General features: G+C 49.2%; 1 protein-coding gene across 3 annotated transcripts in view; it reads right to left on the minus strand.

Annotated features, from left to right (window-relative positions):
- Positions 1-18,983, minus strand: part of CSGALNACT1 (chondroitin sulfate N-acetylgalactosaminyltransferase 1) — a 327,171-nt gene extending 308,188 nt beyond the window's left edge. The window contains exon 1 of one of the 3 annotated variants that reach the window (XM_068531929.1): positions 18,897-18,983. The gene's annotated coding sequence lies outside the window, so the exon portion shown is untranslated. The other 2 variants (XM_068531930.1, XM_068531928.1) reach the window with 2 other exon arrangements.
- Between the last annotated feature and the right edge of the window lie 1,071 nt (positions 18,984-20,054).

Below are 20,054 nucleotides of genomic sequence, written 5' to 3' on the forward strand. Positions count from 1 at the left end.
GGCCAAAAAAAGAGACATTGGCTTCTGCATTTCCTCCCCTCCCCCTCCCCCCTTGCTGGCCGCGGTTACCCTCCCCTCCAGTGGTGGAACGTGGAGAAAGGCCACCTGACTGCTAGTGCCATGAAAAAGAAGTGGCACAGGCTGCTGGCTGCCTCCCAATATCCACTAGTCCCTTCCTCTTGACAAAAAGAATCCCAACTTTAAGCTGGGCCCATGGCTACCCAGCAACAAGTTTATATTTCCAAGGCTCTCTTGGAGCTGGGCCTGACCCCGTGACTCGACTCTGGCTAATGGCATATAAGCAGAAATAATCGGTGATGTATCTTGAAAGTATCCTTAAAAGGGAGGGAGCAGATCCTGCCTCTGTCTGCCTGAACTGTAACATGATGGCTGGAGCTGCAGCAGCCCCTCTGAGCAAGAGCACAAGGACCACAGTCATGGGCCTGGGCTGTGGGGCAGTGAACTAGGAGGCGTGACCTTGACATCTGCGTGGCACCCCCATCCCATCCCTGAACTGCCTACTTCCCAACTGATTCTACGTAAGAGCGAAATTAACTTCTACTGTGTGTTACCACTGTTGTTTCTCTTACATGCAGGCAAACTTCCTCCTCACCAGCACAGATGGCTTTGCACTCTACGGACCAGCTGATACTCAGGCCTGACTCTGACTCTCGTGGGCACTTTTGTGGATTCTCCAGGGGCTCCCCTCCGATCCCTGTGGTGTGGGCGATGCACCCAGTCCCTGAAACTCACTCCACAAGCTCTCCATTGGTTGTGTCCTTGGGCAGGGGTCAAGTTCCAGGCTGGCTCTCCCTCCCTGCAGGGGCCACACCTGGTCCAGGGGGAGCCCCCCTACAATGGCCCCAAGAAACACGGCAGTGGGGGGGAGGCCTGTCCCAGCTGCTCTTCACTCTCCACACCCCCAAACGTCTCACCAGAGTCAGAGCCAGCCCACCACGCACCCAGCTGAGGGGACACAGGGCTCGGGATGCGTGGGCAGGACCTCCAGCCCCATTTCCTCCAGGAGGCGCAGATTCACAGCAGAAGATTCTCCAGATAGATGGGTGCTTCTTATACCCTCACAGTAAGGAGGATTTTCGAGAGCTGTGAGCCTCATGTTCCGATACTGCCTCTGAAAATGCCCATCTCAGTCGTGCTGACACCTCATTTTTGTAACTGCTATCTAGTGCATCTGGAGGCTTTAGTCAAGTTTTCCAATTCAACAGCCTGTCAAAAAAACAATAAACTATGTGGGGATGCACACTGGTGGTAAAACTCTAATAAAGCAAGGAGATGCTTAACACGATATCTGGAGGAGCAGTTACCCCTCGGGTGGGGCAGGAGGAAGGAAGGAAATAAGACCCGGAAGTACATGGGAGGGGCTTCAGAGGGAACGTTCTAGATGCTTACTGGATCGTTACTCGCTTTATTATTATAAGTCAAAAGGCACACACACGTTACATACACATATACTTATCATGACTTATGAATTTAAAAGGAAACAAGGAACAGACACAGCATAATCTCTAAACTCCATAGCAACACAATCTGGAAAGAAGCCTGCACCTGACGACGAGGCTGTGAACTCAACACAAAGCGGCGGATGCGGGTCAGCGGTGAGACTTCCTCGAAGGTGTGAGTGTCACCCTTGACCTCTGCGGCGGAGGTCAGTGACAGCGCCCTGGGTGGATCTGATCCACTCAACCGTCCAGATGACAGACGAGGGGAAATAGTTCAGAGCTGCTGTCTGGAACCCCAGAGCCACCTGCAGCGGAGAAAGTCACCAGGTCCTGCGAGCAGGAGAGGAATCTTGGCCATCGGCTCGGCCCCGCGGCCCCCCAGCCCCGGTCGGCTCTCCTATGGCTGTGCCCACACTGTCCACACAGAGGGACGTTTGGCTAAGCCTTCCGAATTCTCTCTGTGTGACTTCTGTAATTGCCAAAGCGACGTTCTGATCATGATCTGGTTTCTAGGAGCTGGGTGACGGGTGAAGAAGGCGCTGATCACATAGATTCTCCTGTTGCTGTTATTGAGGCACTGGCAGCTTTGTTACAATCAGCGAGGACAGCTGACACTGCGTGAGGGCTTATCTCACTTGATCCTGACAATCATCTTAATCCCACTGAGAGGAAGCAGAGGAGATAAAGAGCAACGGGCTGCCAAGATTCACACCCCGGCTCCAACCCTTAACAGCTGTGTAACCTGGAGCAATTCGCTGAACTTCTTTGGGCCTCAGTCTCCTCATCTGTAAAGTGGGAATGATGGTAGTACCTACACCTCATAGGGTTGCTGTGAAGAGTACATGAGTCAGTGGTCCTGAAGCACTGAGACAACAGCTTTCACATAGTAAGTACAATATAAATGTTTGCTACTATTCCCATTTTACAGACAAAACGCCTGAGGCTCAAGTAGTAAGATAACTTGCCTAAATTCCATACACGGCAGCTAGCGCAACCCAAATACGTTAGGCTTCAGACCCCACGTGCTGAACCACCACGCTTCTTACCAACCACCAAGACAGTTATTTGTCAAGGTGAACTAACCCCTAACCCCTGTGCCCTGGGGTGTGTTGGTTGGATGACTTACTCGGGGCCTGACGATGCCACCGCAGGCTGGAAAAGGCCAGACTCTGGGCCTTCACAGCTGAGGTCGGCCGAGCGGCAGGCGCCGCTCCCTTGGATCATCATCCCAGGACAGCGGACGGCGGCCTCCCTGCTGACCCCCTGCTGAACTCAGAGGTGCTCAGAGGCACACGCTGGCTCCCAGTTCTCCACTTCTAGGAATACGCCCGTGAGCAGGTACAAAATGTAAGCTCTCCAACCCCGGACGGGCTCAGACTACACCCACTCTGCCTTGAGTTGGCTGTAAGGCAGCAAGCTTTCCTTCAACACCTTTCTACTTGGATTGATCCCTTGCTCATTACCTAGCGTCCTTCTCTGTCTTAGTCTTTATTTTAAAGTCTGTTTTATCTGACATGAGTATTGCTACTCCAGGTTTCTTCTGATTTCCATTTGCATGGAATACCTTTTTCCATCCCCTCACTTTGTCTGTATGTGTCCCTGGATCTGATGTGGGTCTGTTGTAGGCAGCATATATATGGGTCATATTTTTGTATCCATTCAGCCAGTCTATGTCTTTTGGTTGGAGCATTTAATCCATTTACATTTAAGGTAATTATTGATACGTATGTTCTTACTGCCATTTTGTTAGCTGTTTTGGATTTGTTTTTGCAGGTCTTTTTTCTTCCCTTCCTCTTGTGATTCGGTGACTATCTTGTGTTTGGATTGCTTTTTCTTTTTTGTGTGTGTATCTACTGTAGATTTTTGGTTTGTGGTTCCCATGAGGTTTTGACATAGCAGTCTATATTTACACAAGATTTGTTGAATTTGATCAACAAGATTTTAACTTGTTGATCTCTAAGTTTCAAATGCATTTCCAATATCCTGCATTTCTGCTCTCCTCTTCCCACAATTTCTGGTTTTGATATCATATTTGTGTGTGGATGATTTCCTACCTTTACTGTATGTTTGCCTTTACTGGTGAGCTTTCCCATTCATAATTTTCTTATTTCTAATCGTGGACTTTTCTTTTCCATCTAGAGAAGTTCCTTTAGCATTTGTTGTAAAGCGGGTTTGGTGGTGCTGAATTCTCTTAGCTTTTGCTTCGTTACAAAATAGAAACAGACTCCCACACTTCGAAAACAAACTTACGGTTACCAAAGGGGAAGATGGGGGGAGGGATAAATTAGGAGTTTGGGATTAACATATACACACTACTATATATAAAATAGATTAACAAAAAGGACCTACTGTGTTGCACAGGGAACTCTGCTCAATATCCTGTAATGACCTATGTGAGAAAAGTATCTGGAAAAGAGTGGATATATGTACATGTATATCTGAATCACTCTGCTGTACACCTGAAACTAACACAACATTGTAAATCAACTAGACTCCAGTATAAAATAAAAATTAAATTAAAAAAAACTTTCAAACTGATCCAGGCCCAGGTACACTATACCTGTGAAGGGCCGGAAGGTGGGACCTGGCCCGAGGGTCACCATCAGGCCTGCAGACAAGTGCAGTAGAGCAGGACCCCTGCTAACACCACGTGACCTTGAGGAGCCACGTGCCTCCCTGCCTCAGCTTCCCCACTAGAGAAGCAGAAGCATTAGACCAGATGACCTGTGAGTTCCCTTCCATTCTCTGATCTTTATATCCATATTTTAACTCAGAGCTAAGTCTCATTTTGATTTGACTACATTCAAAAACAACCCAAAATAAACTCATTTTAAGGAGATACAGGCTGCTTTCTTTCCATAGTGCATAAAGGGCAAGTGACGCTACCGCTATTTGCAACTGTGAAGGGATGAAGGCGCTTTCAAAACCCTAACATGAGCTGCTGGGACCATGAGAGGGAAAAACTGATTCGCCCTGATAGCCACCCATTACATGAAACACGGCTTAAAAGCTTTTCTCCCTGAGAAATAATAAGCAATAAACTGGGCCTAATCCTTATCTGGTTCATGCCCATCAGCCCCAGATTACACGTGTGCACACGCATGTTCCTGTGTGTGTGTGTACAAGCTCACAGCAGACTGCAGATTTTTTTAGGAATGTAAATAATGAGGGAGTACCACGAACACTTCCAAAAAAAACAACGTTCATTACAATGTTTGTCTCAAAAGGATGTAGATAACTTATCAAAGATACTAGCCTGATTCATAACCTTACTTTTGGCCTTATACTAATAAAATGCTTGCTAGGAAATCCATGATGCAAATTAATATTTGCATTAGACTGCACAGAAGAAATAAGTTGAAAAAGTAAGTAATGGACCACCCCATGGACTTTCAGGTGATAACTGCTTCGACATCTAAAATTATTCTTTTCATCAGCAGCATGTATAAAATGCAACTACTTACTGATGGGTTTTTTCTTCTTCCAAACAACATTGTAACTTGTATTTTTAGCCCTTAAAGCTATTTTAAGATTCTTTAATTTAGTCAAATAAGTTTCATCAGAAATATCTGTTCAGAAGACTGATTCATGAAAAATGCCAACTATAGATAATACATCGCTCCACTCATTTTTAAAAGGTTTCATAATCTTTGTAGCAGGCCCCTTCTTAATGGCCCGACGGTGCAGAATCCTTCACCAAACCCTCCTGCACTATATTAGGTACATGGGCACTCTGATAGGAGGGAAAAAAAAACCACAAATGATCCAGGAAGCTGAGGTATGTCACAGGTAACGAGCAGACTATTACCCTGATAATCCAGGCTTGCGCTGAGCGCTTTGCCTAATTAGACTTCACACAAGGGGGGGATAAACGCTTTAATATTTAACAAGTATAATTGTGTAGTCGATGTACACAAATCACCTGATAAGGAACATTCCTTATTAAAGAGAGAGACAGATGGCTACGGGAGAGGTATTATCCCTAAATATAAAATCTCACAGGCTCCCACTGTGAGCACCAGCGACGCATCACCACTCCAACCCCAGTGACTCCACGCCTTCTTTAGTCCGTCCTCTTGCTCAGGAGCCTATAGGTACGCCCATGGCACAGATTTAAGAAAATCACTTGGTGGAAATAGATCACCTCTGCTGTTTCTCAAAGCGTCTTAACCACTCTGGCTGCTGTCAAAATCCCAGTGAGTCAAGATCTCCAGCATCGGGACTTCCCTAGTGTCACAGTGGTTGAGAATCCGCCTGCCAATGCAGGGGACACGGGTTTGAGCCCTGGGCCGGGAAGATCCCACATGCCACAGAGCAACTAAGCCCGTGCGCCACAACTACTGAGCCTGCATTCTAGAGCCCGCAAGCCACAACTACTGAGCCTGCACGCCACAACTACTGAAGCCCGCGCACCTAGAGCCCGTGCTCCGCAACAAGAGAAGCCACCGCAATGAGAAGCCCGCGCACCGCAACGAAGAGTGGACCCTGCTCGCCGCAACTAGAGAAAGCCCACACACAGCAACAAAGACCCAACGTAGCCAAAAATAAATAAACAAAATAAATTTTTAAAAAGATTGTGTAAGATATGAGATGGGGCCAAGCCTCACTCTTTAAAAAAAAAAAAAAAGAGAGACCTCCAGCATCTCTCTTATAATCACATCAGTGTGATAATTAGTCCTCCTTTTTATAACCTTCAAGAACACTTAATGTGTTGGAAGCCTTCCTGACTCTGTTAGATCCAGCCAGCCTGCCATAAGATTATGAATGCATAATTTGTTTACAGGTAGCTTGGAAGAAAACAGCAAGCAAGAAAACAGTATGTGGGAAGACAGTTGAAAACAGGCACGCTTATGAACAGCAAATGATATTAAAAGAGACTTTTCTTTTGGGGTGGGTTGTTTGTTTGGTTTCTCCAAGGTCAGCTTTACACTCACCTGCAGGGACCCTGGAAGGTAACGTGCCCTGTTCGTGAACACAGTTTCTCACCAACCCTGTTGACGATTCAGTTGCTGCCTCTGTTCATTTCATGCGTATTTACAAAGAACCTACCGTGTCTACACACTGCACCTTGCTGCTGGCAGCGCATCCAACAAGGGTGTGAGCTGTGGACCCCATGCTCCGGGTCTGCAGTCCTGTTCAAGAATGACACAAAAGCAACTGCAAGGCCGCTGCCACATCACACTTGGTACCCATGGAGGCACCACGCTTGGGCACAGGAGCTTCAGCGGCAGACAGACTTTGTGCAAACGCTGGGTCTCCCTGCCACGCCATCTGCCCCTGCCAAGGCATTCCGTCTACCTGAACCTCAGTCCTTCCAGTATTTTTATATGGGTTTAAAAACAATTCCACAAATAAAGTGCTTTGGATACTGCCTAGTACCTAGTAGATTTCTTCCTAAGCTTCTGCCACTTCTGCACTCCCAGGGAAAAAAATGGGCCTCAATTTAATTAAAAAGCCAATAATTCAACTCCTGACTTAGCTGCAGTGATACCCATATCGACACCTTACTTCTCTTTGACATAAACAATTTAATTTTTGACTTGTGTCCATAAACAAACTCCTCCAGAACTATTCTTAGCAAGTGTTTCCAGAAAGATCATGAATTTGAAGTGCAGAGAAAAAAGAGTTTCAAATTTTAATCCAGATGAGACTGGGATCATTTGGAGTCAATTTGACTCATGAAGTTTATGGCCATGATTTCCATTTCTGATGCTGTAAAATCAACAGGAAATTAAAACTAATCCCATTGACCCTGAAGTAGGCACTGAGAGCTTACATCTCCAAGGAAGATGTTCCACATGTCACTAAGCCATGGCTTAATAATATAGTCCCTTCTTTGTATTTCACTCTACTGAGAGCTCCTTGAGGTCAGAAACCCCTGTCTTTTCACCTGTGTATCTCTAGCACCGAGAACAGTGCTGGGCACATGGTAGGAGCTCCATAACCAGATTCTGAAAAACCTGAGAGCAGGCAGTTGTGTAGGTGGCATCATTGTAGGAGCTCCATAACCATATTCTGAAAAACCTGAGAGCAGGCAGTTGTGTAGGTGGCATCATTGTCGGGGCACCTAAAACTACCTGCCAGCTGGCGGTGGTACCCAAGGATGCTGCATGGCCCATCAAGAGCAGTGGGATGGAAACAAGGGACCTGGGCTCCATTCCTGACAATGTCATTCCCCTCAGTAGCTGGGCCATCTTAGATAAAAGGCACTTCACTTCTCTGGGCCTCTTTCTGTTCATCTTAAAAATACAGAGATAGTCCAAATGATCTCAAATGGTGCTACTATTTCTGCAAAATACTTATGTTGGTCCAACTGATCTCAGAAATAACATTATTTCTGTTGATGTATTCTTGCTAAGCAGTGGTCCTCCCGTGACTTCTAACTCCAACAAGTCACTGACAAGACCATTAAATGAAGTCTACAAATCCTCCAGAATCCAAGGGTCCCCTTCAGATGCACAATTTTGCCATTTCAAAGATTTTTAGTTCATATAGATAAAATAGATGAACATGGCTAGCTTTAGTCAAAGCTTCTCCATTCATCCTCTGACTCTCATTCCTAAGTGACTAAGAGCTGCAGTAATGCCTGTCCACTTCACACTGGCATGACATTTGCCCCCAAGATAATGAAACAGTCACTTATGGAGACCAAGGAAGAGAGTTTTAAAAAGCTGGTGCCTCCCACATGCCTTCACCCCAGGAAGGGTCGTCCCCACAAGCCAAACAGGCACCTCCCCGTGCTTTCAGGCGACCAGACGGGTCTAGTTCCTGCATCTCCTCCTGTTTCCGGCCTCGTTTCCATCAGAACGTGAGACACCCGCTCTGCGTAAAGGGCGTGTCCTCATGGCCTCTGCACTCCACACTAATAACGGCCCAGGCACTGGTCCAGACCCACTCTTGGAGGAAGAGAAAAAGGTAATTCCAGTGACGCTGGATAAATTCTCCTGAATGCCCAAGGATATACATGGAAAAACGCTCTCAGGATTTTTAATGACTTAAGTGAAAAATATCCTCTCTACAAAGAAAAACTGTTTTTGAGACAACCCAAGACCCAAGATGTAGAAACAGCTCACTTGATCCAGCAGAGTCACTAGCTTTATGCTCAGGTTTTGGCTTCAGCCACCGTTTGGACTGATGAAGCCGTTCACAGACCATAAACTTCATTGCTTTGCATTCTAATGGCCCCTGAGTCTCAATGATTAAATTCCTACTTTAGGGATTAAGAACTTGCCCATGGCCACAGAGTGAGTCAGCTCGGGAATCCTTTCTCCACCGACCTAGTCTCCTTCTGCAGCAACACGTGTGTGTACACCTCCATCTGGAGGAGAGACACAAAACAAACAAACAAACAAGACCCCGTTTACACTCAGCTCTCTCGTTACTGTGGCCCAGAAATCTATGGGCCATGAGTTCAGTGAAAAGACAAAAGGACCCTCCCCACCAAAGAACGTGCTTTAGATACAAGAGCTTGCAGGTCAGAGCCACATCCAAAGAAATATCCCCCAAACGCAAGTCTCCTCCGCTGGGTTCCCATTATGTAGCCACAGACGTACTTAAATAAATCTTATTTCTACGCAAATAAGACATCCAGAGGTACCCTGGGTATTTTGAGTTATTTATGTCGAGGCCCAAGAAGTACTTATTTTCTATCCATCTGTAAGTAGAGTAGATGGGAAATAAGCCAAGGATGGCAAGTATCCTTTGGGCAGCTCACTGAAATAGCCGAGGGACACTAAGAATTCCTTCTTGAACGGCAAGACCCCGTCACGGTCCTGCCCCTCTCAGCCTAAGACCATGAGCTACGTGAGGATACCGAGGGCAGTTTTCTGGGACCAGAGTCTACACCCAGGCACCTTATCATAGGGACATATACACAGCAGGTGTTCAAGACGTATCTGATTATAATCATCTAGGACTTAAGACATTAAAAACTATGCAAGAGTAGAATGAGAAGCGTCCAGGCCCAGGGCGAATGCAGATGCTCCGATCCTCGCCTTCTCTTCCACCTTCCCTCCTGCGCGCCTATGTTTCCCTTCCACCTTCCCTCCTGCGCGCCTATGTTTCCCTTCCACCTTCCCTCCTGCGCGCCTATGTTTCCCTTCCACCTTCCCTCCTGCGCGCCTGTGTTTCCCTTCCTCCTTCCTCCCTGTGCGCCTGTGTTTCCCTTCCACCTTCCTCTCTGCGCGCCTGTGTTTCCCTTCCACCTTCCCTCCTGCGCGCCTGTGTTTCCCTTCCACCTTCCCTCCTGCGCGCCTGTGTTTCCCTTCCACCTTCCTCTCTGCGCGCCTGTGTTTCCCTTCCTCCTTCCTCCCTGCGCGCCTGTGTTTCCCTTCCACCTTCCTCTCTGCGCGCCTGTGTTTCCCTTCCACCTTCCCTCCTGCGCGCCTGTGTTTCCCTTCCACCTTCCTCTCTGCGCGCCTGTGTTTCCCTTCCACCTTCCCTCCTGCGCGCCTGTGTTTCCCTTCCACCTTCCCTCCTGCGCGCCTGTGTTTCCCTTCCACCTTCCCTCCTGCGCGCCTGTGTTTCCCTTCCACCTTCCCTCCTGCGCGCCTGTGTTTCCCTTCCACCTTCCCTCCTGCGCGCCTGTGTTTCCCTTCCACCTTCCCTCCTGCGCGCCTGTGTTTCCCTTCCACCTTCCTTCCTGTGCGCCTGTGTCTCCCTTCCTCCTTCCTTCCTGTGCGCCTGTGTTTCCCTTCCACCTTCCTTCCTGTGTGCTTATGTAATCACAACAGCTGATGCTACCAAGTATTCACCTTGTGCTAAGCCATTTACATACCTTCTCTAAATCAATCGGCAGACTGCTCAATACAATGGGCACCATTATCCTCATTTTACAGATGAGAAAACTGAGACCTAAAGAATTCCAGGTCGCTAGAGTCGCTGAATATGCTGTAGTCTTGAATAGCGCCCTGACAAGGGGCAGATTTTAGATGCGCTACCTTGAAAGCTGCGTGTAATTATCAAAGTGGGGGGCTTGAGTTCTTTACCCACTTGAGTCAGATTTACTTTTGTGAGTGATATTTTTCTAACTGTTATCTGGATGGATTTGGCATTCATTATATTCTAACCTGTAACTTGTATAAATTTACCGTCTGTCGTCACTAAAAAAGTGTTCGTAATTACAAAAAAAAAAAAAAGAATTCAGTAACTTGTCCAGGATCACAGTTAAGAAAGGGTGGACCTGGGTGAACTGGCTCCACTGTCCAGGCCCGTCCCGGAGCTGACCCGACTGTCTCACTTATTAGAGCAATCAGCAAACATTCATTCCACTCAGCTCCCCAGGAACCAAAGGAACCAACCTGGAATCCATTTCAAGGATTACTCTCCTCCCCACAAAGCTATCCTTCTGTCGCTTTTTTAAAGTCTGCTTGTTCATTTCATTTTAATACACTCTATTAATTCTATAAAATGGGCTTCTGAAACTTACAGTAGCTTACTTTAAACAAACTGTTCCCCGATTCAATACGTTTTTTAAATTTCTCGCATTTTTTTTAAACGCTGGATCAAGCTTCTCTTGCACCTGGGCAGGTTCTGTTTGCTTATTCACGGAAGGGCTGGTTTATGCCCATGAGCCCTCACAGAATAAATGAGTCAGGGCCTCCTGCTCCCTGGCTGAGGTAGCCGGTCCCAGAGCGGAATGATTTTGTGAAGCCCGCGCTCCACCCCTACCACACACGGCGCCTACCCCGGACACCAAACAAGGTGGCCCATTATCATAAAACCACTAGGAACATCTCCCTGGAAACACCCCTGATCTCACAACACAGCCCACGCTCCAGAAAGGCCAGCAGGACCCTAAACAGGGCCCTGTGGACCGGGCTCCCGGCCTCACCAGGAACAGATCTGGGTGTGTTTAACCGAATCTCCAACTGGAATAAGTAAAGGCTTATTTTCCCATGATACCGGCTACCCGTTGAAGATCTAGAGTGAAAACTGGCAACAGCTAGTAATTTTGACTTAGCTGTTTGCTGGGAGAGGCTGCAGTGCTTCTGGAAAAACCCTGCAGTGGGAGGCCAGGGAGCTGGAAGTCCGTAACAGGCCCTGCAGCAGTCGGGGAGGCAGTGCAGGAGGGCTGCAGGCCTCTCCCCACGCCTCAGCACTGCCCGCCAGCCGCAGATCTGAGCCGCCTGACCCCCTCGCGTCCCCAAGGACAAGCTGCTCGCGCTATTGCCTCGCTCTCCACCCACGTCCCAAACCCTTTCCACTCAGCCCGCCTCCGACTTCTTTTCTGGCCTGTTCCAATTTCCATGGGACCCGAGCTCCTGGCTACTCTCCCGGAAGACTCTCACCCCCACCCCTGGGACCCATAGGCACCTATCCTGGGCTCCAAGCTGCCCTTGCTTCCTGGAATCCATCCTCCTCTGGGCCTCCTGGGTAACAAGCCAGCGTGACAGGACGCTACACTGGCACCAGCTCACGTATCACCCAACCCCGCTGCCGGGTCTGTCCCAGCCCCGCAAGGGAGAACCAGAAAGGAACATTTGGAAGAATTCTATCTTGGAGTTTAAGTATCTTTATCTCTCCCAGCCCCTGTAACTGGTGGAAGTGGGAGAAGAGACAGGTAAGATGGGAGAAGAGGAAGGGCACCGCTGTGGGTCAGTACCCGCCACCTCCAGCGGCCTGATGGCTTCCCCATGCATCTCATTTAATTCGTGCAACAGCCTACCAAGTATTATTATTCCCCATTATGCACACGAGAAACTTAAGCCTCAGACATGTCCACTGATGGGGCCAGGACCCCCAGTCAGTGAGCGACAGAGCTGAGATTCAAACCCCAGCAATGCCCACCCCGAGGGCCCAGAGCCTTCCTCTGCACTGCAGCCTTCCACATCTTCGCCATCTCTGTGGTGTCTGGCAGAGTGACTCCAGAGAAGAGGTGAGTAAGAAATATTTGTTGAGTGAATGCATGAACGCCTGAGGCCAGCCTTCACACCTTAATATTCTGCAACCACACGCTGGGTTTTATTCATATAGTCTTCTTATAACATGCCTGAGAAGCGCCTTGACAAGACGTTAAACGTTGTACAGAAATAAGTTGTACCCCGCTGTACTGTATTTCGAGCTACTAGGAAAAGCCACATATAAAACTCTATAAATAAAAAGTGCTGAAGCAGACCCACTGGTAACAGTTCATTTGTCATCCCGCTCCATCGTGTCTAGAAAAGGATACAAATACGAGAATCTAAGGGAAATCAATGTTTTCACATTTTGTTAACCCTCAGAACTCGAAGACGCTTTCCGGGCTACCAATTCAAAGAGTACGGATGCTGGAAAAGACAGCACAGAGGTTCTGGAGCCGGGCAGACACGGACTCAAGGCTCAGGCCCGCCACCCACGAGCTGACCTCGGGCAGGTAACTGGCCTCTCTACACCCTGGTTTTCTCATCTGCAAAAATGCAGAGAACAATAGCGCCTATTTCCTAAGTTTGCTGTGCTGACTGAATGAACAACTCACGGCCCACATTTCGCAGAGCGGTTGCCACGCGGTTAAGGGCTCTGTGTGAGCCGTTTCTGACACATGAAGAGAAGAACTCTAATGGAAATGCAGCAAGAAATCTGAAAAGAATGAATCACTTGCTTTTGCAAACATTATTATAAGCACTAAGTTCACCTGAATCCTCTGTTCCAGGTTATTGTGCCTACCAGCATGGTCTACCCTGAAAGCAACGCTATCAGTAATGATAATAATAATAATAACCACCACCGCCAGCAGCCGCAATGATACATCTCTCATCGATCATGTGCCCGGCACTGTTCTAGCCACTTGTACAGGGGTAAGCCTCACAGACAGTGGTGCGGACAACTGTCCCACGAGAGTGCCCGACGGGAGGCGAGCAGGCCGAGGCCCTCACCCTGCTTCCCACGCTGCGCACCCTGGCGCGGATGCTCTACCTCAAAGGGGCCCCTGCTGGGCTGGCAACCCTGTCCACAGAGGTTAGCCGCCACATTAACTGAGCAAGTTTCTAAAGACAGGAGACAGAAGTGGAAGGTCACTTTGGAGAGTACCCAGGACCTAAGTCGAAGACCATCATCTTAGTAGTTTCGTTAACAGAGTAGATGAGGATAGCCCCAAAACACCAGTGAACAGCTCCTATCATCAAGTTGCAGGGCATGTGCTCACGTCCCTTGGGAAGGGAAAATACGGGGCCCGGGGGGTCCAGCATAAACAGACAACTTCCATCCACCTCCTCCCTGCCTCCTGCTTCCCTCTTCCTCCATCAACTCAAATATTCCTTTGTGTGAAAAGGAAACAGAGTAGCAGATGTGACCCCGGGATAACCAAATGTATGTTTTGCACTGTCCAAAAGCAACAACTAAAATGATCTGTGCATCAAAGTACTGTTTCACTAAGTCACAGGATCCAAACCTCTCTGCAAACTCTAGTGCTGCTGTTTCTGTGCATCCAGGGCCCAAGTGCAAGTTCCTAAAAAAAGACTCCCATGTATAAACACGCAATTCCTCCCACCTGGGGCATCCATCATCTTGGTCAGCTCCAGGCTGCTGTCCAAACTCACATGCCTCGCCTTGCACGCAGCTCTACACCCATCACTGTGGCTGAGCCTCGCCTCCTTCTGGGGAAAGTCGGGGAGGCAGGGAGATGCAGGGCCTCCACCGGCGGGATGTTTGAGGGCAGCGGCAGCGCTCCCCCAGTTTAAGGAAGCGTTCTTGTGCAAACAGGATCTGTGTAACTCTTTGACATGCTCAGAATCCTAAACATAACCCCCAAAAGTTAGCTAACTCATCGGGAAGTGATAAGAAGAATTATCTACGACCTTCACACAGAAGTTCTCCTCTTCCCCAGTTCTTAGTGACGATCTAGACCTTGAAACAAAGGCAGCAAAGATCAGACTGCCTTGTTTTAAAGTCCCACCACGTGATGTATATCCAGACAAAACTATAATTCAAAAAGATACATGCATCCCTATGTTCATAGCAGCACTATTCACAATAGCCAAGACGTGGAAGCAACCTATCTGTCCATTGACAGATGAATGGATAAAGAAGATGTGGTGCATATATACAATGGAATACTACTCAGCCATAAAAAAGAATGAAATAATGCCATTTGCAGCAACATGGATGGACCTAGAGATGATCATACTAAGTGAAGTAAGTCAGAAAGAGAAAGATAAATACCCTAGGATATCACTTATATGTGGAATCTAAAATATGACACAAATGAACCTATCTATGAAACAGAAACAGAATCACGGACATAGACAACAGACTGGTGGTTGCCAAGGGGGAGGGGGCTGGGGGAGGGATGGAGTGGGAGGCTGCGGTTAGTAGATGTAAGCTTTTATATAGAGAATGGATAAACAGCAAGGTCCTACTGTATAGCAGAGAACTATATTCAATATCCTATGATAAACCATAATGGGAAAGAATACATATGTATACATATACTGAATCACTTTGCTGTACAGCAGAAATTAACACAACATTGTAAATCAACAATACTTCAATAAAAAACACGCTGAAAAAAAAAGTCCTGCCACGTGAAAATCGGAATCAGAAGTCTGATAACGTACTGAATTCAGAAGAAATCCCTCGGTAAGATTTGGGGCCTGCAATGCGCTGAACTCTTCTGTAACGGTAGTTAGTTTTACTTTACCGATTACTGGTATTTAGTTTGTCACTGTAATTACATTTCACTGAAAACCTGAAAATACAATATTCTCTTATTCACTCACAAACCATATGGCAATATTTTCAGTCATCGTGTTTGCTTACATACCTTGTCGGTATTTTTTTCTACCAAATAGCAAATTCCATCTGACAAATAAAAACACCAACACACCTTCAAGTTGTTCAATAGTCTCAAGCCTGACTAACTTCATTCAAGCTCTAATTTAGAAATAAGAGGGCTTTTCAAAAACTCCCAGAAGAAAAATGCCTTTCAATGATACATCTTGGAATGTAATGAGATACATATTTTTATGCGTGGAATTTCACGTGGCCCCTTTTTTATAAAAGACAAGACACCAGCAGCTCCTACTGGCCAGATAAACTCCTTGAGAAACAAGTTATTAGCGCTCCAAGTACCAATTTAGGAAATAAAGCAATTTTAAACACATTAAAAGATAAAAATAAGCTCTACCAAAAACGTACTCCCCAAAACCCCTGAAAAATACTAGAGCAAAATCATATATTTGAATTTTTAGACGGTTTTTTTAAAGTCATATATTGGAATATGAGGCTATGCAAAGCAAAAAGCCCGATTATTACATCTCCTTTAAACCTTTAAAGTTATTCTCAGATGGTACCGAATCTGTCATTTAAGACCACTTGCACATATTTTATTTTTAACATCTTTATTGGAGTATAATTTCTTTACAGTGGTGTGTTAGTTTCTGCTTTAAAACAAAGTGAATCAGTTATACATATACATATGTTCCCATATCTCTTCCCTCTTGCATCTCCCTCCCTCCCACCCTCCCTATCCCACCCCTCTAGGTGGTCACAAAGCACCGAGCTGATCACTTGCACATATTTTTAGGCCTTTGGTAATGCTTTTCACACAAGGTTGCCCTTTTCTAATAAAGTATTCCGTGTGGCGAACCCAGGAAGTTAAGTTCCTTCGCTACCTTACAGGACATAATAATGGCAAAGCATGACAGCCTGGGTGATACGCTATGCAGAAGAGGCCCCTAGTGGCGGAGCCGCTGCTCCGACTTGGCCGCGTAAGCTTTTATAAGACTGCTTCACCACCAGGGCAAAATCGATAGGTAATCAAGTCTACCTGAGCTACCTGAGCTACCTTCTTTAATAACCTCTATTAGCCCTAATATACAGTAGGGCCATCATTTAGAATCCCAAGGTCCTTTCACTAGGAATAAAACACACGTGACCTGAAGAATAACTTCATTACACCCTGTCTTTCAGATCCACGAATACTGATGAAGCCGCGCGCCCTGCCCGGCCTGAGCTGGCCTGGAGAGACAGGGTAAAAGCGAGAGCAAGCGCTGTGCAGAGCTTCCTGTGCTTTCTTTCCAGTGTGACAACATTACACTGGGGACAGAGCTAGAGCAACGTGAAGACCGGGAAGTACAATGCGTCATCGTGTGACCTCGTGATGGATTCTCACCAACAGGAAAAACCTGAAGTATTGCCCACCTCCACCTCCAGGGTCTCAGCCCCTCACTTCCAAACACCCAGACAGGGCAGCATCTGAGGTTCTTCAATCAAGGGTGCTTGAAGGGATGGATGGGAAGGAAGCCTGCACACGAGGAATTTTAAGTTAAAAACAGCAACAACGCTGTAACATGGCAGATCTGGGGGTTCCTAAAAGTCAAGGAAGACAAGAGACAACTTTTCCAGAGCACTTAGTGTGCTCTGGGCGCTGGGATAAGCTCCTAATGTTACTTCCTTTTTCCCAACATCTTCATAAGGTGAGGGATATTACTGGCATTTTACAAAGTCGAAACCAAGGCTGTGAAAGCGTGACTTGCCCAAGGTCATACAGTTAATAAATGGGAGGCTGCCTGGAGCCCAGGAGTCTGGGACGGCAAGGCAAAAGTTCCCTTCACTTTCGTGTAATCTGGTGAATCCAAAAGCTTGAGATTTTGCTTTGAACCCCATTATGACAGTTTGCAATCTGGAGCGCAAAGGTGAACAGAATTAAAGCATTTCAATGCTGTATACTTTAGAGTACACATAGGATGGAAAGAACCATCACATATTTAAACCGTTATGGCCCATCTCTCGCTTTCCAGGAATTGACCCTCTCCGGGAGCGCAACACGCCGTCCCATGTCCTATTATGCACTATTACACGTGTCCGAGTCACTTTTTACGACTCAGGCTTTATGTCTTTTGCTTTATGCTTCTATATCTAAGTTTGGCGTTTCTGCTTCCAATTAGCAACATGACAGCACCGCGCAGGGCTTGTTAATGTTCACTGTTGCAAGTAACGCTACAATTACGAGTTTCTTGTATGAAAATGTTAACAAAATCCAACAAGCCCGGTAGAATTGAATTTCCATTTCTAGTAAAAAGACGTGAAAGAACAGTTAATTATCTTTATTATCTAGACCTCTCTAACGACATTTAAGTAAAAACCACTCCAAGACTTTGAAATCAGAATAAAAGCGGAGTTGGCGGCGAAATAGCCACTCTATTATGTACGAGGGCTTCCCAAGGCTCGCTGTTTCGGCGTGCACGGCGCTGTTAGACCTTCTCCTCTCCCATCCCTTGGCTCATCGGTGAAAAGAAAAATTCAAAGTCACCGACCGGCGTGCAGGTGCAGGAAGCGCAGCGGAAACACCAACTTCGCGGCGTCTCCGTACAGCTCTCCTCCGCGGCCGCCCTTCACCCCCACCCCCAGACCGTGCCCTCGAGGGGCCCCTCCGCTGACCGCGCACAGCACTTCCTCCCGGCATCCCGGATCGCGGCGACCCTCGGGCACGTTCGCCCCGGCCCGGGTCCCAGGCCGAGGGCACGCTGCCCACCTCCACCTGGGCGCGCCCCCCGCGCCCTCTCCATCCCAGCAAAGACGACTCTGTGCAGCCGCAGCTAAAGCAGTCACGCGGGCACGTGCAAAGGCTACTTTTTAGTCGGTGTTCGAGAAAGTCATCAAACAGCTGAAGGCCACCAGAGTCTGGTGAAGCCACAGCGACCCCGGCCAGCAGCGCCCGGGGCCCTCCCGGGAAGCCTCCCCCGCGACCCCGCGCGCCCACCTGCGGGCGCCGCGCCACCCCCTCCCTTCTCCTCCCCCTCCCCCCCTGCGGCGCGACCCCCTCCCCGCGGCACCATCCCCCACGGCCGCGCGAGCCGCCCGTGGTGGAGCCGCGGGGCGCGAGGATGCCGCCCCGACGCCCCGGCGGCGCCCACGCCCGGCCGGCCCGGGCCCGACTCACCGCGAGGCGCTGCCGGCCGGCTCCCGCCGCTCCCGCCGCCGCCGGCTCCTCCTGCGCGGCGCCGCGGGCTCGGCTCCACCTCCAGCTCGGGCGGCCGCGGAGCCTCCGGGGACACGGGGGCGGGGAGCGCAGGACCGCGGCCGAGCCCCGCGCCGGGTGGGGGCCGCGAGCCGCGGGGCGCGGGCCGGGGGTCCCTCGGGCCCGAGCGGGCGCCCTGGCCTGAGCCGCTCCCCCTGCGGCGGGCGCGCCCGAGACCACCCCGCAGGTGGCGGCTCCGCGCGCGCCTGAGACCCGGCGAAGTTGAGGGAGGGGCGAGGACGCGGTGGCGGTGGGGCCCCAGCAGGGGGCGTCGGTGTCCACTCGGCAAGTGTGGCCCTTCCTCTTTCTGGACTGAGACCCCCGCCCGACCCCCTCCCCCCAGCCGCCCTGTCCCCTTGCCTGCTCTCGGCTGCGCTCCCCTCCCTGGGCCGACTGTCTTACCCAAACTTTGCACATGGCACTTCGGAGAATTAATCCCGCAGCTGAGGTCTTTGCGGCCCGAGTGGGTTATAACCCTTCGCTAGAGAGCTGTTACTCACAGTGAAAGTCAGAAAGCCCGTGAGCTCCGCGACCCCACCGCCCTGGGGAAGTGATGTCTGCAGGGAGCCCTGACGGCCACTGGGAGGCCGAGGAGGGAGGTCGGAGCGGGGGGAGAAGGATGGAAAGCGGGCAGGCGGGGTGTGGAGTAATAAAGCGCCTCCCGCTCACACACACACACACACACACACACACACACACGCCCTCAGGGCCACAAGTGCCCTTGACTTGCAAGTGCTCCAGCGCTCCTCTGCGGGAGGGGGAGGTTATTTTGAACCCCAATTCTCGATATAATGAAGGAGACTCGGGAGGCAACAGGGTCCGCCTGGAGGAGACCATCTCTCCACGCAGCTTGCAGAGGCGCCCACGGCTGAGGCAAGGCAGGACCAGAGCTGAGACCGGCCCTCCGGCGCCTGGTGCTCCTTCTACTGCCCGGCCAGCAGAATGCCCAGGGTCCCCGTCCCAGAGATTTGGGGGCACAGACTGTATGTGGGCACAGGCTGGTAAGTCCTGGAGGCAAGCACCTACTGACTCGCAAGAAGCACTCCAGAAGCCAGCATCCCAGCAGCAAGCCTGCTTCCTACGGCAACTCCCCAGACCACCCCAGGCCATCCTTCTTCCAAGGATGCCCCGGGACCTCAGTGGCTCTGTCCGCACCCCGACTCCCCTGAGTGAGTTACCTTGTGAGGAGGTCCCCACAGCAACTCAACTGTGATTTGAGAAAGAGGGGAGAAGCAGGTGTTTACCAAATGGATGAAAAATACAGGGTCAATGTACTGCCCCCAGAATGTTGCAAAGTAATGGAGGTGGTACCTAAATGGCTAACGCGGCATCCACACACATGTAGGTACGAGTGATTGGTCAAGCCTCCTCCATACATGATCGTAGGACAGTCTCCACTGTGCAGGTGCAGGGCCCACATAGAGGCTGGGTTAGTGATAAGTCGTGTAAAGATCAGAGCCAGCACAACCAGGCACTCTGGGTAACCAAGTAACCTCTTCAGAGCCTTCCAACTGTCCCCAAGACATTCCCCACCCCCATGCAGTAATAGGTGGGTTGCTAAAGCATTGATTTTCTTGCCTCTGCCGAGGTATCTCCCATCTGTCTGTTCAGTGATGTCTCCAGAATCTCTGTATAATAGGGTTTAAGCGACGAATCTG

This window comes from Eschrichtius robustus, chromosome 21, assembly GCF_028021215.1.
Source record: "Eschrichtius robustus isolate mEscRob2 chromosome 21, mEscRob2.pri, whole genome shotgun sequence".
NCBI lineage: Eukaryota > Metazoa > Chordata > Mammalia > Artiodactyla > Eschrichtiidae > Eschrichtius > Eschrichtius robustus.